General features: G+C 41.5%; 1 pseudogene across 1 annotated transcript in view; it reads left to right on the top strand.

Annotated features, from left to right (window-relative positions):
- The window catches only part of LOC308416995 (small ribosomal subunit protein eS8-like), a 45,681-nt pseudogene that overhangs the window by 2,135 nt on the left and 17,842 nt on the right, over positions 1-25,704 (top strand). The window lies entirely within an intron of this gene.

Raw genomic sequence — 25,704 nt, 5'->3', positions numbered from 1 at the left:
ATGTGCTCCAGAGGTATTTTAAGATTTGCATTTGTATTATAATGTACATAGTACATTAGAACAGTGGCATTTATATATTAAAATACAAAGACAATAAAGAGAATTAAAAACAGATACCAAGTATATTCTTATAGAGAATGTATGCATTGACTTACCTCCGTATCTTTAATATTTGTCCTACAATCTTGTTCTAGTTGGCTTTAATTGTAAACTCACTTTAACTATAAACTTGATGTCTTAGCTAAGCTTCCCATTGCCACAAGGAAACACCGTGACTAAAGAAACTGAGGAGGAAAGAATTTATTAGACTTACAATTCTACACTCTTAATCATTGAAAAAGTTAGGTCAGGAACTCAAACAGGGCAAGATCCTGGAGGTAGGAGCTGATGCAGAGGTATGCTTCCTGGTTTGCATTCCATGGCTTGCTCAGCCTGTTTTCTTATAGAACCCAGGACTACCAACCTGGAGATGGCCCCATCCATGATGATCTGGGCCCTTCCCCATCAGTAACTAAGTAAGAAAATGTCCTATTTTCTTCTAAGAAAAGGCTGGGTCTTATGAAAGCCTTTTTAAAAGTAAGTTTCCCTCTTTTCAAATAACTCTGGGTTGGGTGCGAAGTTGGCATAAGACTAGTCAGCACACTTGACATATCCCGACTCACCTGAGAAGAGAGTCTCAACTGAGGGGTTTTCCAGATCATATTGTCCTGTGAATATGTCTGTGGGGGGTTGTCTTGATTATTAATTGATGTAGGAATGCCATGCCCACTGTGGGTGGCAACATTCTCTACACCGGTGGTCCTGACTTTATATGAAATCCAGTTAAGCTGAGCAAGTCAGCAAGTCCAAGTCCTCTTGGTTTCTATTTAAAGTTCCTGCTTGAATTTCTGCCGTGACTGCCTTTGATGATAAGACTGTGACCTAGAAGTAAAAGCCAAGCAAACCCTTTCCTCAACTAAATTGTTTTGGTCCTGGTGTTTACCATGGCAACAAAATAAAACTAGAACAGACACCTCAAGTTTGTCCAAATCCATAGGTCCTCAGTCCCTTCTGTAAAGTGGAGCAGCGTGTGTTTTAACAAATATTTTCCATCCTTGGTTGGGGAAACCTAATCATGCAAAACCCACACAGGCTCAAGTCTAATTGTACATTGGAAAGAAAATAAGAAAACATGTTTAAAAATATTTCACAAATAAAGTATTATGGGGGGAAGTTCAAAGAATGGCCAGTAGAGACTGCTTATCTGTGGCAAATCGCATAAAGAAGGGCTTCTCACATATCTAGTCACTTTAAAACACTCTCAAATACCCTTCAACTTCAGACTTTACGGCTTGGTGGATATACATAATCAAAAATGAGGGTCAAAATACCTGTCCTTTTGCCCTGTGTGCTAACTGAATTTGAACTAAAAGGGAAAAGAGAAGAAGCTCATGGACTAGACTTGACAACTATAGACTCATTGCTGATGGTAGACTTTAGCATAAAACAGTCGGTCGTGAATTCAACACTGAGTTCTGACAGATACCTGTCAGCAGCCATGGCTGTGAAAACCTAAAATCCTCAGCTTTCTAACCTACAGAATTTAATGATAGTAATGGATATCTTGTAAGTTTGTAAAACACTGTTCAGCACATCCATTAAATAGGAACTATTTTAATGTGATGAACTTATTCTTTTTCTTAAGATTTATTTGTTTATTATATGTAAGTACACTGTGACTGTCTTCAGACACACCAGAAGAGGACATCGGATCCCATTACTATAGATGTGAGCTACCATGTGGTTGCTGGGAATTGAACTCATCAATTCTGGATCTCTGGAAGAGCAGTCAGTGCTCTTAACCACTGAGCCATCTCTCCAGCCTGATAAACTTATTCTTAAATCTTGCAGGTGATATCAGCATTCCCAGGACAAAGCAAGCTATCATTCTTGCTACCCATCACCCAAAATACCTTCATCTGAATTCCTCCTTCCTTTCCTCATACCCTTATTTATTCTTTTTAGAATCATTTACATCATTTTAAAGATGTCTTGGTTTTATGCAACTTGATTTCTTTTGTTTAAATGTATTTCTGACCATAAGTTTTACAGCACTAAGGGGAAGCTTTCCCCATTAGAAGTCTGACTGCTTAGCCATGGTGATCTGATTGTGCAGGTGCCTTCAGAGTAGACGTGTGGTTAGGGACAGAATACTGAGCTGAGGACACAACCTAAGATATCAAGGCACACATTCTTTCTGCCCCTCAGCTACAACAGTTTCTAGAGTTTCTGAAAGGCTCAGCAAAAGCCATGAAAAGTTTCTGGGTGTTTACTGGAATCTCCACCAGAATTCTGTGCAAACATTCTCTGAAAACAATCTTTCTTGATGTCCCAGGTGGAAGTTGTTTACCTCTTTCTTCTGTGAAATAATAGCTACCATTTAAATATAGTAAGCGGTAATAACCAGAATTGAATTTAATTTTATATTCTGAAAGTGCTGGGCCCAGTTTATTTCCCTTGTGACACCGTATCTCTGTTTCATGGTTTTGTTTAAAGGCCTATTTCTAGAAAATAGTGTTTCCAGTCCTGTTTGTTGGTTTGTCTATTTTTAGGATTTGTTTTAATTTAATTTAATTGTGTGTATATGTGTAGGTATGTGCACTTGAATGCAGGTATCTGTAGAGGACAAAAAGAACATCGCATCCTTGAAGCTGACATTACAAGTGGTTCTGGGCTGTGTCACATGAGTCCTAGAAACTGAACTCAGCTCCTCAGGCTCTTACCTGCTAAGCCATCTCTAAAGCCTCTGCAATCCTACTTTCCATCAAGAGATAATTGTAAGTCAATCAACCTACAGTGATGTGTGATCCATATAACAACAGTCCAGTAGGAATTCACCCAGAGCCAATGGATGCTGCTAGAGTCACTCTTCTTGTCTGCTTCTACCATGTCTGCAGGGGTTGGTGACTGCCTCCAGAGCTGTAAGAAGGAGTTGTCACTTTGAGGATAATGTTCTGTCTCCACAGGAATTTGGTCATGACTTGGACCACTGTGGAAAACTAGGCTAACCTATTCTAGGTAATCCTTCACAGGCATTAACCCTCCAATCCTGGAGGCTTGTCTCCGTGTCTATCCAGATCCTGACAAGTTAACAACACAGTGGATGGAATCAGGGGGGGAAAGTACATCTTAATTTTCACAAACTAAAATTTAGCATTTCCTTCTTCCACCATGAACACAGTGATTTGAGATAGAATTAGCAGTGCCCTTGATGACAAGGACTGGGGCAGATGTATTCATGTCACAGTCAGCTGCTTCAGGCCTCTCAAAATATCACTGCAGTCATTGCCACTTGAAAATTCACGCACACTGCCAGACTTTGATGGATGCATTACAGATACTCATGTGTATTACTAAATTTGCAGTGCTTTGTAAACTTTATGCCTGCCCTTGTATTTGCTTTTATTTTGTCCTTTAAGATATTATCCTGCAAAGATATGATGGTGTCTTAGTTAGGGTTAACTAACTAGACCTAACTTAGTTAGGTCTTCTCTGCTATGAAGAGACACCGTGACCAAGACAACTCTTACAAAGGCAAACTTTTCATTGGGGCTGGCTTACAGATTCAGAGGTTCATTCCATTATCATCAAGATGGGAATCATGGTAGCATCCAGGCAGACAGGGTGCTAGAGAAGGAGCCGAGAGTTCTACATCTTGTTCTGAAGGCACAGAAAAAGACTGGCTCCCACAAGGCTAGGAGGAGTCTCAAAGCCCACACCCACAGTGACACACTTCTTCCAACAAGGCCATGTCTACTCCTAAAGTCCCCACCTCCTAATAGTGCCATTCCCTGGACTACGCATATTCAAATCACTAAAGATGGGCACAATCTCTTCCTAATATTTATTTTTAGGTTTGTCTACAAACTGGAGGTGTCGTCATTCTGTCTCCATACATGCGTCATTATACTTTGTTCTCAGTCATCCTCCTGCCCACATGGCTTGGATCTTAATTGTTCTTTACAGGCTGTGAGTGACAGTCTTGGCAACAGCTGATGATGTTTTTGGTGGTGATAGAACTTTAGGAGATGGGGGCTCAGGAAAATGAGATCACCCAAAATCAGACCTTGAAGGGGAGGGGAGGTTGGCATTCTGACCCATTTTCAGTCTCTCTTTGAATCCCAATTCGACCCCCTACCCCAGGGGTGAGTAGTTTTACTTTGTTATGTGTTCCTTGCACTGATGTCCCACCTGTCTGTGGGCCCAAGGCAGCAGAGCCAGTCAGCATGGACAGGATTTTCTGAAATGTAAGTCTCCTTTAGGTTGATTTGTTTTCAGTATTTTGTCAGGGTGATAGAAATATGATTAGCTCAGGTGTTGGTGATCCTCACCAGAAAACAAACCACAAAGAAAACATCTTCCAAATGTCACACAACTTGGTCTAGAGGAAAGAGTTCATCTTTGTTCTAATCCTGGGAATCCTCTGACACCCTAGCTAGATCAACACAACTTTAAACCCTCCTTGACAGAGATTGTAAGGCAGCCACAGAATCAACTGGAATTACTCACAGATGAAACTCATTTGCCATCTCTGGTCAGTTTCCAAGGAACTTACATACCATATGGGATTCAGGTAGGTCCCTAAGAGGGTAGGACAGTCCTGGGTGAAATCTGACCTGAGATGCTTCTGAGCTTAAACTGTATGTTTGCAGCAAGTCCTCAGGGATACAGAAAGCTCTGGAGGGAATCTACCCCCAGCAGAGAAAGTTAAAACTCAAGAGATTTTTCTAGTCACTATATTGTGCAAGTTTATTCTGGCATCTTCAGGAAGCTATTGTGCATCAATTTGTCACAACCAAGGCTGCTACAAGTTCAGCCTCAAACATTAGCAAAATTTGTAAGATATTACATGCTCCCTAAATACCCGCTTTGCCTCCATACATGTTGCCCAGGGTACCCTGGTAAGGAAAGGAGGGAGCCATCCCAGGAACTGGCCGAGTTTCTTGTACATCCTGTTTCTTTTCTCACTTCTACCATCTACCCTCCCAGTGTTCCCAGAGCAGTCTCAGACACCTCTACTTCTGAGAAGTCATCTTATAGGACAGTATACTCAGTGCTGTCACCTGGCCTCCTCAATGATCACCTATGATCATTCTTTAAGTAACTCCATAATTCACAGTGGTGGACTACAGAGAGACTGCTCAGTGGTCAATAGCACTTGCTGATCTTGGAGAGGACCCAGCTTCAATTCCTACCTCCCACATGAGGGCTCACAACCATCTGTAACTACCATTTTAGGGGTCCAACAGTTACTTTTGGCCTCTGTGGAAACCAGGCATGCATGCACATTTTACACATTTATGCATGCAGGCACACATATAAAAAGAATTTTTTTTAAAATCCACAATGGACTATATTGATTGAAATATCTTTAAAAAATCCTACCAGGTACAACCAACCTATCTTGTCCCCAGCTCTGTTATCTTTCATAGAGAAGTTCCCAGGGGGAAAACACACACACACACACACACACACACACACACACAAACTACCACATTATTATTATCATTAGTGTGTAGATTGTCCTGAAGCTGTTTGTATATTAATGTTACTTCCACTTCCTCAAGAAGGGCTGCCTAGTCATATGACTCCAACTGAACCTTCCCATTTTAATTAGTAAAATAAAGGAAAGCCAGTGAGTGACTGGGTGGGATGAGGGAGGTGGAGAGGGCTGAAAGATCAGACGAGGTCAGAGGGTGAAGATCGTGGCAACATGGAGTTTCCCAAGGACCAGCTAGACCCAGGTGATATTAATTGGTGTTAAATGGCTATGAACATTAAGGATTTTATAGGTCTAGTATCTCATATAGAAGGGTAGTTTGTATCTTTGTCTATTTGATGTAATCTTGTTGTGTAGAGGGTTTGTGGGTTGAGAGTTGAACATATAAACCTGTATGAAAAGTTATCGGGCTGTAGAGTTGTATTTATGTGGGGTTTGGGGTAGAGAAACATCCTGGGATGGAGGCAGAAAAGAGGAGGTAGAAAACCACCAGGGAAGGGAGTTTCGTGGACAAGTTGAGCTGTAGTGACAGATCGGACCAGGTGCCAGAGGTGTGTGTATTGCCATATCAGGGTTGGGCCTGAGGACTGAGACCTCAGGGCCAGAAAAGAGATAAACCATTTATTATTTTTTAATATTTACTGCAACATTAGTGTGTGTGTGTGTGTGTGTGTGTGTGTGTGTGTGTGTGTGTGTAGATTTGTTTGTGTGAGGGACAGTAATGTAGCTTCTGCACGTTTCTCAAAATATTAACACAGATGAATTAAAATTCACCTATAAGGACAAAGAGGGGAGCCAGTTTACAGGCACCTGATCCATCATTCCCTGACCCTTCATGGGGTCCAGCCTTGTGATGAACTCAGAGCAGTGAGGGTGCACACATGCTGCTCATTCTCTCCGAGTGCACATCCTGCTGTGTATGTGTTTGCACAGAAGGCCAGAACACTACCTCAAGAATTGTTCCTCGGGAACTGTCCAATCTACTTTTTGATACAGTGTATCTCTGGCCTAGAGCGAGACTCTGTAAGTCAGCTAGGCTGGCTGGCCAGCAAGCTCCACAGAGTCTCTGGTCTCCGCCTATCAAACTCTGAGATTACAAGCTCATGCTCTCATAACTAGCATCCTTGTGGAGATCAAACTCGGGTCCCCATGCTTGCCTGGTAGGCACTTTACCACCTGAGCTATTTCCACCAGTTAGGCAGATGGATCTGGATTGTTAAGAAAGGTAGCAGTAAGGCCTATGACAACTTCCTATGCTGCGTTCTGCTTACAGTTCCTGTCTTGAGTTGCTGCCTTGGCTCCCCTCTATGATCACCCCTTTTCTCCCCCAAGCTATTTTTGGTCACGTTTGTTTATCCTGGCAACAGAAAGCAAACTAGAGCAAACCACGAAGACCCACCTCAACTTCTAGACTAAATGACAAGGAGGAATAGACTGGGCGGTAAGAGCACTGGTTGCTTGGTGCTTCCTGGCTGCAGATGAAATGTGACCAGCAGCCTTCGGTTTCTGCTGCTGTGCCGTCCCCAGCATGATGGAATTCCTCTCAAACAACAACACAAAGTAAACCCCTTCTTTCTCCAGCTGCTCTGGTTATGCATTTTGTCACGGCACCAAGAAAAGGACAGAAAATTGGAAGCAGGTAGAGGCAGGGCTGCTGCTGCCATAAAGTTTTGGAACTGGTTCTCTAGAGAAGAGTTTGAAACTCTGGATTAGAGAGACTCGAGAATGCTGTAACTAGGTCTTAATGGGTCATTCTGGTGGGCATTTGGAAGGCCAGAAGAGAATGCCAGAGAGACAGGGCAGGTCCTTCTCCTGCCTCTCCTGTGGCTTCAGGGAACAAGGACTCTATTAAAAACGGGGCTAATGGACATTATTGCCACATTGTGGCAAAGAATCTGCCTGCAACCTACTCATGACCTGGGGATCTGTGAGGCTAAATTGAAAAGTATTGGGTTGACTTGTTTGTCAGAGAAAATTTCAAGACAGCATAGCAGTCAGGATATGTTCTGGCTACTGCCCAGGCAGTGTTTGTGTTTCTGTCTAGAGAGGGTGGGGCAGATGCATTTTAGGAAAGGAACAAGATCAAATATCTTTACATTTCAAGCAGAATGTTAGAAAAGAGGCTGTATTGTTAGAATGGGGAGAACAGGTGCCCCAGGATGAGACCTAGCCAGTCAAGCTCCAACTTATGAAAATGAAAATTATTTTGAAAGAGAGAATCTAAACTTTTCTCCTCTGAAGAAGTATTTTCCCAAGGCCGTTACATAGAGGAGGCTGCAGCAATGGTGGCCCAGGGCTGACAGACTCCATCTTGAGCAGATACTGGGACTTGACAGTGTTATCCTCCTGTGATCTTGTTTTGCAAGTGTGAAAGATTGAGGAGACCATGGAGCCTCACTCTGGGGTCTCCAGAGAGCCCCTGACATGCATCCAGCAGTGTGAGTCTCTGCAGAGAATGACTGTGAGGCTGTTTAATGAAGCTGTCAGGATGAAACCTAAGTTGCAACAGAGACCCCAAGACGTTGGAGATGCCATCCACCAAGACAAAGAGCAGGCATGAATTAGAAAGGCCCTGAAAGAGGTTATGAGTGATCCAAGGAGCAGGCTGGAAAGCTGGTGCTCACTGTGGCTTTTGGAGTCCAGATAATTTCATTGTGAACCCCAGGTGCCTAACAAGGAGCTGCAGGAAAATTTATCAGTTGGGTGATGGTAGCACCTTTTTTAATTGCAGCACCAGAGGCAGAGGTGGGTGGGTCTCTGATTTTGAGGCGACAGTGAGAGCCGGGACAGCCAGGGCTGCACAGAGAAACCCTGTGTTGTCTTTCAGCTTTGCGTTGGTCTGATCATTCCCTGCTGCTACTCCATCCTTCTCTTTAAGAAGAAGAATATTTAGCCTGTGTGTCCATGCTTCAGGTACATAACTTGTTCTTTATATATAAGACTCCCACTTAAGCAACTGGGCTTTGGGCTTTGGACTTTTAAACAGTTTGGGGATGGTTAAAGTCTAATGGGATGTTAAGAGACAGCTAAGTGCTTTGTGAGTTATGAGATGGCCATGTGCTTTGGGGGATGATGAAATGTTGTAGCATTAAAGTAATATCTTTTTGCATGTCAAGATGACAGAGATTTGTGACGCATCATACTGATTGTAAGTTTGGCAGGGTTTATAGTCACCAAGGAGACACACCCTAGGAATGTCTGATAGATGTTTTCTGGGTTGACTTGGTTCTGGTAGGAAAATTCACCTTGACCTGCAGATGAATGAAAAGGCTAAATGAGCTGGCCATCAGCGTTTATTACTCTCTTTGTTCTGAACAGCAGCTTTCTATTCCTGAGTGATAACTTCCCAACAGAGTGGACTGCATCCACTCACACTGCCAACCAAAATTAACCCTTTCTTCCTTGAGCTGCTCTGGCCAAGTCTGTTACTACATCACCACAACTCCCACATTGTAGTGTTAACATGGTATGTAAATCTTAAGGTTTATTTCCAATCTAACTGTTGCTTGGAGAAATCAACCGCAGTCCTAGTTGGTTTTGCCTCATCGGGAGAAATTTCTTCTCACTGAAACTAAGAAAAGAATCCTAAAAATTTAATTACTCAAGAAATGTTATCAAATATAAAATTATTACCGGTAGAACTCAATTATGTGGAAAAATATTTATTATAAAACGGTGATGTGACGGGAAAGCAAGAAAAGGAACTGTATGGGATAAATGTAAAACTTCACAAATGACATGTCTTTGTGTTATTCTCATCACTGCATCAACAAACCACCCCCCAGGCACTGTACTGTCAGGTGGGATGGTCTACCAATTATCACAATTTATAGTTAACTGTTTCATTATTAGAAAAATTTATCAGCTGGGTGATGGTAGCGCCTTTTTTAATCCCAGCATCAGAGGCAGAGGTGGGTGGGTCTCTGATTTTGAGGTGACAGAGTAAGAGCTGGGACAGCCAGGGCTACACAGAGAAACACCACAAAGAGAGAGAGAGAGAGGGAGAGAGAGAGAGTGAGAGAGAGAGAGAGAGAGAGAGAGAGAGAGAGAGAGAGAGAGAGTTTAGACCTGGTTGGTTGTGATTTTCATTTTGTATTATTTGTATCTGTTTGGCCTCATATCCTTCAAATGTGTGAGGGAGACCTACTTGCCATAGGCCTTTCTTTGTCTTGTTTAACAGAACATATTAACATGGCTCTAACTATCTTTAAGCATATAGAAAAAGCTGGAAGATGAAAAGTTAATTGCTATAGAAACTCCACCCACTCCATTCTCATTCTTGTCTCAAAACTGTTCTCTATGTAATTACATTTATTAATCAATTTTAAATATTGTTATCCCCCTTGTTTTTTTAAAGAAATGTTAACATTCTTAGTATATTGACTTTATCTCATTAAGATATTGTGGTAAAATTTTCACATTAGGATATAAATATGATAAATATTTTAACTAGCCCATGTTAAGAAGACTACTTGGATTATTTTTATTCTGTTACTATCACTAACAAAATCAAATTGAGGATGAGAGAGGTGACTTAGTGGTTAAGAGTATGTATGGCTCTTGCAGAGATCCCAAGTTCCCAGGACCCATATCAGGAGTCTCACAACAATCTGTGACTCCACCTTCAGACAATCCAATGCAGCCTGCCTCTAGGAGAAAGCAATGATTTGATACAAGAATGCTCTTGCTCAAAACATCTCCTTTCCATTCAGTCCAGGTACCAGCCCATGAAATGCTGGTCACAGTCACAATCAGGGTGGGCCTTCCCACTCAATCGACCTAATTGAAAAAAATCTAAGAAAATTGCAGGCCAGGAAGATATCTTTGTAGAAAGATGCTTGCCACTAAGCCTCTTGGCCCAAGTTCAATCTGTGGGGCCCACAAGGAAAGAAATACCTCTTGAAAGTGTGCACACACACACACACACACACACACACACACACACACACAAACACACACCCCAAACAAAGAAACAAACAAACGAATGTAAGAATAATTTCTTACTAGCAGTCCCACAGAGCAGAGCCACCTAATCTAGACAATTTCTCATTGAGATTCTCTTCCCAGGCGACTCTACATTGTGTGAAATCAATAATCAAAACCAACCATTACAATGGGTCACTATCACAGGGTTTGCCTGCCATTGCCATTTTGAGGCATTTCTTGACTTCAGAAAAGACCCTGCTTTACTGTCGATGAAGTCTTCTTGTGCCTAGACAACTGTAAGAGACTCAACCAGATTTGCTTCTTTTTCTTTTCATATTTTTTTGACCTCTGAAAAGTACCATTCATTGTATGTGCAAGCATGCACAGTGACACTTAGCATAACATACACCCTTGCCCAAGGGCCCTGGTACACAGCATGTGAGATTACTACCACTGAGGGAACAATATTTTGGGGACACATTTGTCAGGCCTTTTATAGGTGTGTGTTTGTCACTTAAAAGACAATTCCCTCAGATAACATTCCAAGGGAAGGCTTGCTAACACTTGGCCAGCCCTGTTCATTTTATGTGAGTAAAAAGAGGACAGGGTCTACAAATTCCAGGCACTAATGAAAACGAAGAGAAAGGTAGCAACAGTAGTAACTGGGTGTTATGGGTGTGTCAGCTGTAAACCACATCTGGGAAGGAGGACATTTTAAAATCCTAGGCTTCCTGAACTAGGTTCCTAGAGTTTTGTCTTTCTGATTTTCTCTCTGGTGTTATTCTCTAGCTCCATAACTTTGTGAGTATTTCTCTTTTGTAAAAATTGTATGTTTGTGTGTGTGTACACATGTGTGTGTGTGTGTGTGTGTGTGTGTGTGTGTGTGTGTGTCTGTCTGTCTGTTTTAAGAAATAACATTTCTAGGCAGGGAGATGGTTAAGAAGGTAAAATGCCTGCTGCTCAGCAAACATGAAGACCTGAGTTCAGATACTTATTACTAATATAAAATTAGAACACAGTAGATTGCTTCTGTAACTGGGGGGAGTGTGGGATGTATGTCAGGGAGTCAGAGGGGTCCTGGAGGCTTACTGGTCAACTCCAAGTTCAGTGGGATCCTATCTCAAAAGTAAAATGGAGGAAGACATCCAATGTCAACCTTTGGTCTCCTGCTCACCAAAACAAACAAACAAACAAACAAACAAAAACATGAGCAGCTGCACACATACATGCACACATATGCATCCAGAACACACAGACCATATACATTAAGAACAAAAAAGTCTTCTTTCTTCTGCCATCATGTGACAGTCACCGGACTAAGCTTGTTTCAAGACTTTCCGAATCAAGTGATTCCTGGTCAAGAAACAGAAGCAAACTTTTCCTATTCTCCAATGGGTTCAGTTGAAAATTAGTAACAAAATCAGGTGCAACTCCAACAAAAGACGCTGGAGGAGAATGAAGCCAGGTCTTTAAGGATTTTGACATAATGGTATGACTAAGGGTTTATGCTGAATCATGTTTGTGGGACCTTGAAAGGTAGAGTGGTCCCTGGGTAAAGTCCCAGAGACCCTGAAGGGATGGTAGGAGCTTTGCCTGCTCCCAGGCACTAGGCCCCTGTCACTAGCCACAGCCCTCTATAGATTTGTAACCATTACTCACATAAGGGCAACTCCCCAAGCCCTTCCACAAATAGAGGACATGACCCATGATCACCTAGACTCAAACAGATCTCAATTCTGATAAGATACATAGAGGCCTGGAGGCTTAGCCAACAAGCTTTCCTTCCCAGACATTCCTCTCTACAAAAAGTATTTAATCTCAGGCCCACCCTGAGAAGTGGAGTATGCCACTTTTCATCATGACAAAACCATGGACCATCTCTTCATCTAGATACACCTTGGGGAGCCATGGCGAAGGTCTTCACCTATAAAGCCGCTGTCTGTTCTCCCGTAGAAGACCTCTCTGCACTCTCAGCCACCACTGCCACCAAGCCAAGCCCAAAACTGCCACCATAAAGCCTGGATGTCCAAGAGCCTAGTAACCCAAGATTCCTCCCAGGCCTGGGGACCCCTGAGCCATCTCTGGCTGTGCCATGCCTCCGACTATGCTTTCCCACCCCCAGAACCAGTGACTTTGTCATGTAAGCATAGTCAAACTTCTCTTGTCCCAGCTCTCCAAGTGGCTGTGTCCTGTGACAGAGCAGACTTGGGACCCACAACCCTACACATTTGTTAGATTTTGGAGCACAGAGTAAAAAGACAAAAGTCAGGAAAGTAACCAGAGTCTGGCCTCCCCACATGACTGCATTTATTAGCACACACAGTAAGGGGCAGCATTTCTCCCATGGGACTGATGTGGGTAAAGCTAGGTGTGATCTTTTATAGTACAGGGTGGGAGGTTTGATAATGAGAAAGTATGAACTACAGTGGAAGGTGTATATGGTTTGCAAAGATCTCCTCTTCCTAGAGGTATTGTACTCAACTAACACAGACTATCTTGCTAAGACTGTCTCGGAAAACATCCTCTCTGGACTGTGGCTGACCAGTAATGGTTGAGCAAGGTCAGCACTAATCTCACTGGAATCCTGTTTGTACACTGAGGTACTCTATCAGTGGTCATGCATCAGTCCTAAAAGATGGAGCTGAGTGTTTTTCACCTCTGGAGATTTGATTTTGTTTAAATTGAGGATCTGATTTGCTTTTATCTGTTACACAGAAGATAAATAGTTTGACTCATGACAAAATGTATATAACCTTAAAAATGAATAAATAGTGTGGGTTTGGAGAGATAATTCAGTGATTAAGAGCTCATAGTGTTCTTGCAGAGGACTCATTTAGTTCCCAACACCCTCATGAGGAGTGTCACACCAGCTGTAACTCACATACACAAATCTACAGACTTTAAAACTAATCTTTTTCAAAGTGAATAATATATTTTAAATTGTTTTAGTACATAAGTGAACCATGAGAGATTATTTGGAAAGTGTAAAAGAAGCAAAGAGCTCAAAGATTTAGTCATTAATAATATAAGTACTGGCTAGAGAGATGGCTCAGGGGTTAAGAGAACCGGCTACTCTTCCAGAGGTCCTGAGTTTAATTCCTATAAACCACATAGTAGCTCACAACCATCTGTAATGAGCTCTGATGCCCTTTTCTGCTGGGTCTGGAGACAGCTACAGTGTACTCATACACAAAAACAAATTAATAATAATAATAATAATAATAATAATAATAATAATAATAATAATAAGTAGGCTAGAAAGATAGTTCAACAGTTAAGAGCACTGGCTGTTCTTCCAAAGGACCTGGGTTCACTTCTAAGCACCCACATGAGAGCTCACAACTTTCTATAATTCCAGTTCCAGGGGAATCTGACACCCTTTCACAGACATACATGCAAGTGGAACACCAACATACATAAAATAAAAATAAATTATTAAAAAATAATGCAGTGATGATAATCCTTGTAAATACATTCTGAGTGCCTCTCTGCTTTCTTTAGATAAATTCTAAGCTGAGAAAATTAGACTCAAGGCTTCTGAAATATAATAGCTAAACCATGCTACGTTTTTATGTATCTTGTATGAAACCCAAAGTTCCTATGTCACCAGACAAATGCAGGGATAATAGTGGTCTTCCACATTGTTGCACTGATAAGCACCAACTTTAGGTGACAGTGCCATCATTTCTTGAGATTCTTAAGGAACGGCTATTTGGGAAGATTTTGTAGTTTAATAACATAGGACACAGGATTTCCCTCTTTGCCACCAATCCTTAGGGTTCCTTTTTTTGTGTGTTGTTTTTATTTGTGATTAATTTTATTTAATTTTCTTGAGCATGTCCTCAGATGGTATGGTGGTTTGAATGAAAATAGCTCATAGGCTATGAGGAAGTGGCACTATTAAGAGGTGTGGCCTTGTGGGAGTGGGTATGGTCTTGTTGGAGGGTGTCACTGTTACTTCCTGTTGCCTGTCAACTCAGATGTAAAACACTCAGCTCCTTCTCCATACCATGTGTGCCTACACACTGCCATAATTCTCATCATGATGATAATGGACTAAACCTCTAAAACTGTAAGCCAGCCTCAGTTAAACTTTTTTCTTTATAAGAGTTGCTATGACAATGGTGTCTCTTCACATGATAGAAACCACAACTAAGACAGAATTTGATATCAGGAATGGAGTGTTGCTGTGAAAGTCCTGACCCTGATTTTGTTTGGGGAGATGTGGATTTTTGGGCCTTGGATTAGAAAAGCAGTTGAATGCTTTAAACGGGGATCAATGAGCCATCCTAGTAGACTCATGGATCAGTGGTACTGGTGGTTTAAACTGAAGGAGCCTGGCTCAAGAGGTTTCAGAGAAGAAGAATTTTTGTATATGGCCTAGAGACTGTTCTTACAATATTTTGGCTAAGAAATGTGGCTAATGTCTGCCCTTGGCCAACAACAACAGCAGCAGCAGCAACGAATCTGCCTGAACCTAAATTGAAGAGTTATGTATTAGTAGCATTGGCAGAGGAAATCTCAAAAAAGTCTAGTAAGACTCGGTTGTATGGTTGTTAGTGGCTAGTCTTATGCAAATTTATAATGAAAGGGAGCATGCTTAGAAAGAAAAAATGTGAAATATACAATTTGAGGAGAAAGAGGCTATCAGGAAATAGAATAGAGCTAAATTCTTTGTTCAAGAGATAAACAGATTAAAGAATTGTAAGACTCAAAGTGAGTCTTAACTACCAGGAGACCCTCCAAGCGAGACACGAGACCAGTAGGTCAGGGTCAACCCTCAATCAGCCCCTTATGGTGAGTGACTAGAAGGGAATCCTGAATGGCTATAACAAGCAGTTTTTATACTTTTTAGGGGTACAGGTTACATCAGCAAGGTTACAGTTTAAACGTATTGGCTAAGCATACTCACCTTTGAATCTATTGGCTAGCAAACATGGGCAGATTATGATACACATTCGAACTCTGTCTGGGACCAGAGGGTCAGGTGACTATCAGTCAGTACATTCTGTGGTTTTTCAAAAATGCTTCTGCTTCTCCTGAGAACTATGGGTGGAGAATGAATCTTGGCCTAACCTTGACCCAAGGCAGGTGGATGTAAGGCCCCTAGAGTCCTTCAGAATGTCCTGATATTAGATGGAATAAAAGAGTGGTGACCTCAGGGCAGGATCCTACTCAGCTGAGCTTCTAGCTTGTGATAAAAAAGTTAAAACTTTAGGGTCACTGACAGTGGGGCACGCCTTTAATTCCAGTACTGGAGAGGCAAAGGCTAGCAGATCTCTTGAGTTTGAGGCCGAGCTGGTCTACAGAACAAGTTTCAGGAAAGCCAAGCTTAGGGAGTGAAGCTCTCAAAGCAGAAAGCAGGTGAAGATGTAATTGAATGAAAGGTTCATGTTCCCACTTCAACAAACAGCAGAACTTGGCAGATTCAGCCATGTGGTTCTGGTTTTAGAGTCAAGGATACAAGAAAGGAGTTATAGAATCTTCCTCCATGACTAAGGAATGTCACTGAGGCCAGGCATGTGTCAGGGGTGTCTCTTCATGAAGGCCCAGAGAGACTATTGTGTGAAGCTGTAAAGATAAAGCTGGGATTAATGCCAGAGCCATGAAATACCTGCTGAGAAGGGCTGCTAATAAGGGGTGGAATCAATCCAAGGAAAAGAAATGTGTTGCAGTCAACAAGGCTGAAAGAAGTTGGAGATTTGAAGAGTACATTCACATCAGAAATGAAGATGCAGAGATTGGAGCTTGCCCAGCAGGTTTTCAGTCTTGCTTTGGTCCAGTATTTTCTCACTGTTCTCTCTTTTGGAATTGTAACGTATATCCTTTGCCATTATATGTTGGATGTGTGTTATCTGATTTGTAATTTTGATTTACTTTACACTGAGTTACAATAAAGAGATTGTATGAATCTCAGAAGAGACTTTGAACTTTGCACTTTTAAACAAGTTTGAGACAGTTATAGAATATGGGAACTTTTGAAGGTGGACGGATGCATTTTTGCATTGTAATATAACTATATAAAATGTGGTGGTTTGAATGAAAATGGCCCCATACACTCAGAGGGAGTGGCATTATTAGGAGTTGTGGCCTTGTTGGAATAAGTGTGTCACTGTCACTTCCTGCTGCCCTGCCAATCCAGCTGTCGAACTTACAGCTTCTTCTCTAGCACCATGTCTGCCTGCACACCACCATGATTCCTGCCATAAGGATAATTATGACTAAGACAATAATGTACTAAAATCTCTAAAACTGTAAGCCAGTCCCAATAAAATGTCTTCCTTTATAAGAAAGAGTTGCCATGATCGCGGTGTTTCGTCACAGGAATAGAAACCCTAACTAAGCCACAAGTCTACTTAAAAAACTTTAAAAAAAAAAAAAAAGAAAGAAAGAAAAGAAAGAACTAAAGACAAAAAGAAATGTTGGTGAGACCCTCCAGCATTAACAATGAGAATGGAAGATGGTACTGCCCTTCTGAGAAGTATTTGAATAGCACCTCATAGACTAGCCAAGTCTGTTCCTAGTCCTGCACCCAAGGGAACTAAGAATTTAAAGCACAAATCCAAGGGGCAGCCTGTGCACTGGTAATAGCATTCATTGTTCCTAACAGCTACTGAAGAACATATTGGCACATGCCTAATCTCTAGGACTCAGGAGGCTGTGACAGGATTGCTGTAAATTTGAGGCAATTCTAGAATTGTTAGGTTAAGATACTGCAAAAAAGAAGACAAACAAACAAACAAACAAACAAAAACAGCCCAAAGCCCAAATGGAAACCAACAGAATGCCTTTGACATTAGTAAGAGTATGTAATGAATGTTGAAATAAATAATGTTAGACGAAAAGAGTGTGTCACAAAGGCCACATGTAGTTGGCTTCTTTCATCCCCTAATAAGGACAAGGACAAGAAGGACATCAAGGAAATTACCAGGGCAAAAATGTCCAAAATAGGCAGCTCATTAGAAACAAAAACTGGCTTAGTGGTTGCCAGGGGAAGGAGGAAGGGAAACTAGGGAGTGGTTGCTGGTGGGAATGGGATTTCGTTTTTGGAATGACAGAAATGCTCTGGATTTAGATGGTGGTGATAGTTGCAGGATTCTATGACCACACCGAGAGCTACGGAAGTAATTATATACTTAAAAATCTCTGTTGACAGAAATGAAAACACAGCTATGCACAGACATGCATGTGCCTGTTTACAGCAGCGCTGTTCATAATAGCCTCCAGGCAGTTACAAAATGTCCATCTTGGAATGAGGGGATTAACAGTTTGTATAACCTACAAAATTCTTCCAGCAATATATATATATATATATATATATATATATATATATATATATATATATAACAACATGAATGAACTCAAAAGTATGAGAGTGGGGCAAAGAAACCATATACTGCATGAGTTTACTCACACAAGATGTCTAGAAATTACAACTTTATATGGCTGGAAATATATCAGAAGTTGCCAGAGCAGAGGATGGGAACAAGAGAAACTATAAATGGGCACCAGCAAACATTGTGGGTGAGAAAAGGCATCTCTCAACTTGGTTTTGGCATATGTCTTAGTCAGGGATCTCTAGACTCACAGAACGTATGGACTGTCTCTATATATTAAAGGAAATTATTGGAATGACTTACAGTTTGCACTCCAACTAACACAACAGTGGGCAGCTGTGACTGGGACGTCCAAGAATCTAGTAGTTGCTAAGTTCCACAAGGCTGGGTGTTTTAGGTGATCTTCTGTATGAGCTGAAATCCTGAAGAAGTAGGTTCCAACAGATGTGCTGGCAAGTTAGAAAGGTTTCTTCTTCTTTTGTTTTTAATGTAGGCTTCAAGCAGAAGGTATGGCCCAGATTAAAGTTGTGTGCCACCATGCATGTGTAGGTATTAATTTTTTGCAACCTACTTTCAATACAGGTTCATCCTCCCCTCTAGCCCACCACATATCTGAGGCAGCAGAGGTAGTAGAAGTGGACCTGTTCAGCAATAGTTCTTCCGTGGTGAGCTTGATCATCTTTGGCAGTAGTTCAATCCTGTAGCAAATACCAAATACAACTAACTCAGCAGCTACAATCCAATCCCATCGTTAGACATGAGGTGTGAACCAGCACTGTAGTTCAACTCTGAAGAAACTGCAAAGCTCGCCAACTGGCCTGAGGTGAGAACTCAGAAGTGCCAAGCTGCTGCAGGAACCTCACAAGCAGTTCTTGGATGAGTTTCTTTCAATGTCTGTGTTACCACAAGTTGAGCTCAGCAATGCTATATAAGGTGAACCAATATATGTGTGTCATTAGCTAAGAATAGCAAGGCAGAACAAACCAGACCAACGTTTACTGTTCGACTCCCTGTCTGTGGCTCATATTTATCCTCCTTCATCACAGGTATTTTCACGTGTTTGCTGTATCAAAACATCCTTTCACCTGTGTCTGCTTTGGCAAGACATTGTTTGACACAACTAACTTTCCAAAGAAACTAGAAGTTTCCACTTTACACCTGTACCTAAACTGTTCTTTGCTTGAAACTTGCTCTGTCCTGGGCTGGACTTGAACTCAGAGCTGCTTGCTTCTGTCTCCTGGGATAAAGGCTGTACTATATTGCCCAGGCCTAACCTTTTCATGGGCACTATGCCTCAAAATCCAGATCAAAACTGTGTGTCATGCCATGTCAAGATCTGGATCAAAACCCTATGTCTTCTAGTTCGAGATCTGGATCACAGGTGAGCCCACCACATCTGGAATGATTGTAGTTCATTCCAGATGTAGTCAAGTTGACAACAAGGAATAGCCATCACATCATGCAACCCAAAAATTCATTAGAAATTATTGAGTGTACATTTAAATGAGTGAGCTTCATGGTGTGTAAACTAGACTCCTACAAAACTATTAAAGATAAAAAGCTTTTCAGCACTCCTGGCTGTACATGAGTGATTTTCTTCTAAGACATTATCAGAAATCCTTGCTGGAAGGATGAGCATTTTCCACATGCCATAAGGTCTAAGAGTTACAAGATTATCTGAGTGATGTACAAAACCTTGAATAAACTGGTTTGAAGAAAACAACCTTGCTGGGGTATTTCAGTATTGATAGGTTTCTGATCCAGTCAGATTCCTGCTTCCAAATGTCTGGAATATGGTTCTTTTCTGTATGTACCACAAAAGCTCTTGAAAGCCTTAGAGTGTCAAAGAAAAATACAAACAGAGGAATGATACATTTTCTGAGTCACAGAAATGGCTGTGTCTTCCATTTCATAAGAAAGTTTCTCCAAATTAGATGTGAATGTACAGCACAGACTTCAATTGAGTATCCTAATATAAATAATATGTTTCTGTAGTTCCAGGAAAGAACAGGTCCCACTGCCCACTATTCACACACACACACACACACACACACACACACACACACACACCCTGAACTTCATGTAACCATGGCAGTCATATGAAACAGAGACAATGGTGGTCTGGTGCACTACAGGGGCAGGAAACCTTACCCTACCACTTACCTGCTGTACAGACTTGAGCAAGGGTACCCCTTTCTGTGTATCAGTTTCCTCTTCTGTAAAATGTGGGTGATATAAGATTCGGTCTGGGTTAACTGCACAAATGTGCATGTGAGTGTCTGAGATATGATCAGGCACAATAAGCTCTTTGAATATATCTACCACAAACATCTTGATTCCAACAGGTTCTCTTTTTCATTATTATTATTATTATTAATTTGCACACAAGGTATGAAATACTGTGATGGTTTGAGAGAAAATGGCTCCTATAGGCTCAAATATTTGTATGTTAAATAGTCTCTAGTTGAACTGTTTGAAAAGGATTAGAAGGTGTGACCTTGTTGGAGGTGTGTCACTTCGTGTAAGCTTTGAGGTTTCAAAAGCCCTTACAGGTGCAGTCTCTCTCCACCCCCCTCTCTCCATCTCTTCCCCTTCCTCCTTCCTTCCCTCCCTTCTTCCTCTCTGCCTGCTGCCTGTGGATCAGGATGTGTATCTTTCAGCACCATGCCTGCTTGCTGCCATACTCTGCCATGATGATAATGGATTAACCCTCCAAAGCAAGTTTCCAATTAAATGCTTTCTTCTATAAATCGGGTTTGTTATGGTATCTCTTCATACGAGCAGTAGAACAATGATTAAGATGAACACTGTGATGGCATTTTCTAAGAAGGTGTACTTAGTAGAGTCTGTTCCTGTCTCATCTCCCACTGACCCACCCCCTACCCTCCACTGTAAGCCCACCCCCAATAGGCACTCTTTTTGTGCCCTTGGAAGTCACTTTATCTCTCCGCCCCCAATGTGGTTACCTGCAAGATGACAAGAGTAAGTGCACTGCTGGACTCTCGGGCTGAGAGTCTTACAAGGTGTGACAAGTGACTCCAGCACAGCTGTCTCCCAAGTGAATCTCTGGCCTCTTATCTCCAGCTCCTATGAGTCATTTCGAGGCACAATGGCCTCCTCTTTCTATCCACTTCAAATTTCAGCTAAGATATCACTTCTCTGGGAAAACTCCTTGATTCTCCATCACAACAGTCACACAGCGCAGCCTGCGCATCCTCCTACACTAGCTCTTACCACTGCAGCCACACACATCTAGCCAACGCTTGCCTGCTTCTTTGATTTTTGAGATTCTTGAAGACACAGGCTATTCTGTCTTGTATTCCTTTGTGTTCTTAGCACTTACCATATGGCCTAGTATATGGTATGGTATATATGGTATGTGTATTATAATACCTGTTTAATGAATAATTGAGTAAGTTCCTTAAAGTCACATTATTTAAGACAACACAAATTTAGTTCCATTTAATGCTAAAGGGACACACTATTACACCTTATCTTTTGCCTCCACCTAAAAATGTCACAGTCTGGAGAGGTGACTTGGTGGTTTAAACTCCAGTTCTAGTCATCCGAAGCCCGTTGACCTCTGAGGGCACCTGCTGTGCACATGGTGCACATAAACTCACACAGGCACACACAAGTACACATAAATATGATTAACAAATAAGTAAACCTTTTTTATTATATTATAAACATACTTGTGCCCGCAGTGGGAATTCTGAGTGGTTAATTGGGGATTTCCTGTTAGCTTCTATTTGTCACTGACCAAACTTTCCAAGAACTTTTGTATCATTTTCATTCTGCTTTGTTGCTTTGGGGGTTCCTCTTTTGGGGTTATAACTACCGATATATAAGTAAGTTGCAATATCCTTAGTTTTTATTAAATATAAACTGCATATTTAAAAGAATTACTTGAACCCTACAGGGTTCTTCTGGCAACTATTCCATTTCTTTCTTCATGATATCTCAAAATTTTCATGAAACCCTCAAAATAACTGCCTATGTCCGCAGCTGAAGTCCTTGTTTCCTCTATTCCTGAATGACTTTGGCTTTGTTCTCCACTTCATTCTATCTGTCTGTCTGTCTCTGTCTCTCTGTCTCTGCGGGAAGGCTTGTGTGAGGGTCCACAGTCTGTCCGTAGTCTTCTCCAATGGCAGGCTTTTAGTTTTCATTGTATTAGGCCCAGACACAGCATTTGACAGCTGACTATTTGGTCCCTCTTCTTCACTGAACAGTTAACTATTCTTTCATAGCTTTTCACTGGGCTTCCGGAATGTCGAGTCCCCTTGGTCCCTCAGACTTTCCTTGGTCTCCATGTTCCATTCTGGCTAGCGTCATCTGCTTCTTGAGCTGTTTTCAGCTCAACTCTGAGACTCTAGGCTCTCAGCGGCCATTCTTCCCAGCTTATTTTTCTCACTCACATATCCCCAGAGGTTTGATCCATTCTCACAATTGTATGTATGTATGTATGTATGTATGTATGTATGTATGTATGTATGTATGTATGTATGTAGATGCCACCTGCACACATTGTGCCCAGCTCAGACCTCTCACCTGAATCGCAGGCAAGAAGAGCTCACTTCCCACTGAACATAACCACTCCCATGATGTTTTAAAGGTACTGTTACTTAGATCACACTTGAACTATCTGTGACATAATTAACTCATTCAATCTATTATTGAACTCATATATTCGGTGTCTAAACTTTGCTTTTTATTTCCCATTGTCTCTTTCGCTTCATCCCTCAGTTCTGTCCCTTAAGCACACTACCTCAGGACCTTCACTAGATCCATTCCCTTTTCTGGGAACACTAGTCTATCTCCATATGGCCTGCTTCCTCATCTTCCTCAGAAGCTTGCTCAAATAATCCATTTTCAGCCAACATCTCTTGAGTGCCTTTCAAAAGAGCAGCAAGCCTCCCCATCCTTGTCTACCCTCTGCAGCATGTCCTATCTCTTCACACACTTTTATGTGTGTCTTATCCATCTCTCCTCCCTAGCTTTGAAGAGGAGGAATTTTTAAAAAATCGCTTTTATTGACTGTTTATTCCTTTACACATACCAGATAGTCTGTAAACAGATCACAGAGTATTTGGCATCAGTACGATTCCTGGGCAATTCCTGTTCAATATCTAGCTGGTCTTTCTTCTTTCCACTCATGTAACTAGACTCCCTGAGCTCTCCCTCACTCCTCTCCTTCTCGGGCACCATCATTGGTTTCATGACAGTGAAATCTAATGATTTTTGTACACATCTGCTTCCCTTCCTCCACTGCAGGTTTTGTGCTGGGTAGTTTTTGTCCACATGACACAAGCTACTCATTGGAGTGGAGGGAGTCTAAATTGAGGTCATGCCTCTGGACAATCAGGCTGTAGGCAGGACTGTAGAACATTTACTTAATTAGTGATTAACCTAGGGGGTGGGGGGCAACCCATTTTAGGTGGTGCCATCTTTGGACTGGTGGTCCTACGTTATATAAGAAAGCAGGCTGTGCTAGCCATGAGGAGTAAGGCAGCCAGCAGCATTCCTCCATGATGTCTGTATCAGCTTCTGCTACCGGGTTCCTGCTCTGTTTCTATCCTGACTTTTTCCAGTGGTGAACAGCAGTGTGGAATTATAAGTCAAATAAGCTCTTTTCTCCCCAAGTTGCTTTTGGTCATGATGTTTCATCACAGCAATAGTAACCTTAAGACAGGCTCCTTAGGGAAGAGACTATCTCGTCTCTTTCTAAACCTCACTACCATGAACAGCTTCTAGAATTATTAGAATGTACTGAAATGTCAGCTAGACTGACCTGCAGTGTGGGATGTCCGGGGTGACTGATTTAATCTATTCTGTTGTGTGTGGCTAGTACCCTCAGCCTGCGCGGCTCCCAGAACCAGAGGAGGCCCACAGACTAATGAAGTGCAAGCTGTTGCTCATTTCCTCCACCTCTTCCTCCTAGGTTCAGATTTCTTTCTTTTTTTTTTTAAACAACTTTATTTTACAAAACAAAGATAAATGTAAAGATTTTAAACATTTTTTGCTTAAAATTATACATTTTTGTCAGTACTTTTTTTTTACATTTTAACATAATTTTTACATAAAACTATATGAATATATTTTTTAGTCAGTACTTGATTTTTTTCAAGGTTTGATAGTATGTCTTGAAAACTTAATAGTTACAGTGAGCTAAAGTACATGTAAAACAAAATGTAACATGAAAATAGTTAAAGTTTTCTAGTTTTGTAAATATTTTTTTTGTTTTGTTTTGTTTTCTTTATTTCTTGGACTTCATACAGTCTGTGAGTTGTTTCTGGGGGAGTGCAAGCCTCTGGGGTTAGCATCCCACTATCAGTGACTGCATATTATGTCTGTTCTTTTGTGACTGGGTTATCTCACTCAGGATGATATTCTCAAGATGCAGCCATTTTCTTAAGAATTTGGTTAAGTCATTGTTTCTGGTGGCTGAGTAGTATTCCATTGTGTATATGTACCACAATTTTTGTATCCATTCATCTTCTGAAGGACATCTGGGTTCCTTCCAGCTTCTGGCTATTATAAATATGAACATTGTGGTGCATATATCTTTGTTGTGTATTGAAGTGTCTCTGGGGTATATGCCCAGAAGTGGAATAGCTGGGTCTTCAGGTAGTACTATATCCAATTTTCTGAGGTATCGCCAGACAGACTTCCAGAGTGGTTGTATTAACTTGCAACCCCACCAACAGTGGAGAAGTGTTCCTCTTTCTCCGCAGCCTCGCCAGCATCTGCTGTCATCTGAGTTTTGGATCTTGGCCAATCTGACTGGTGTGAGGTGGAATCTCAGGGTTGTTTTGATTTGCATTTCCCTGATGGCTAAGGATGTCGAGCACTTCCTCAGATGTTTCTCGGCCATTTGGTGTTCCTCAACTGAAAACGTTTTGTTTAGCTCTGTACCCCATTTTTTAATAGGGTTTTTTGATTCTCTGGTGTCAAGCTTTTTGAGTTCCTTGTACACCTTGGATATTAGGCCTCTATCTGATGTGGTGTTGGTAAAGATCTTTTCCCATTCTGTTGGTTGCCGTTTTGTTTTCTTGATGATGTCCTTAGCCTTACAGAAACTTTGCAATCTCATTAAGTCCCATTTGTTAATCTTTGACCTTAGAGCTTGAGCCATTGGTGTTTTGTTCAGATTTCTAGTAGCCACCTCAGCAAGGAAGAGCTCTCAGTAGTTCCCTGGCCCTTCCTCTTGGCCTCCACTTCTGCAGCTCTCCTAACCCAAGGCAGATTCCCTCTCCATTTCACCAAGCCTCTGCCCTTCTGGCCCACCCTTTCTTTGAAGGTTTCACTCTTTTCTTGTACTCTATTTGAAAATCCAACAAAGTTGTAATTTTAAAGAATCATTGGGAATGAACTCTCTTTCTCTCTCTCTCTCTCTCTGTCTCTCTGTCTCTCTGTCTCTCTGTCTCTCTGTCTCTCTCTGTGTCTCTCTGTCTCTCTCTCTGTCTCTCTGTCTCTCTCTCTCTCTCTCTCTCTCTCTCTCTCTCTCTCTCTCTCTCTGGACAGGATTTCTTTGTGTAGAACTAACTACCTCTGTAGACCAGACTGGCTTTGAACTCACAGAGATCTGCCTGCCTTTGCCTCACAAGTGCTTGAATTACAGGTATGAAGCAAGTGTTATTATCATCAACTTGTAATCCCAGTGCCCAGCAGAGACAGGAGGATTCCTGGGATTTGCCAACCATGTAATGTATCTGAATCAGTAAGCTCCAGGTTTGGTGAGAAACCTTGTCTCAAAAAATAAGATAGCATTTGAAGAAACCACCTTGTGGAACCCTGGACTCTATTAGCACATGTGCACATCTGAATGTATGTATGTATGTGTGTGTATGTATATATATATGTGTGTGTATATATACATATATACATGTGAATGAGTACCTG

Source organism: Micromys minutus (genome assembly GCF_963924665.1).
Source record: "Micromys minutus genome assembly, chromosome: 1".
In the NCBI taxonomy this organism is placed as follows: Eukaryota; Metazoa; Chordata; class Mammalia; order Rodentia; family Muridae; genus Micromys; species Micromys minutus.
The sequence above is the reverse complement of the archived record's forward strand: the minus strand, read 5'-3'. Positions and strand labels throughout refer to the sequence as shown.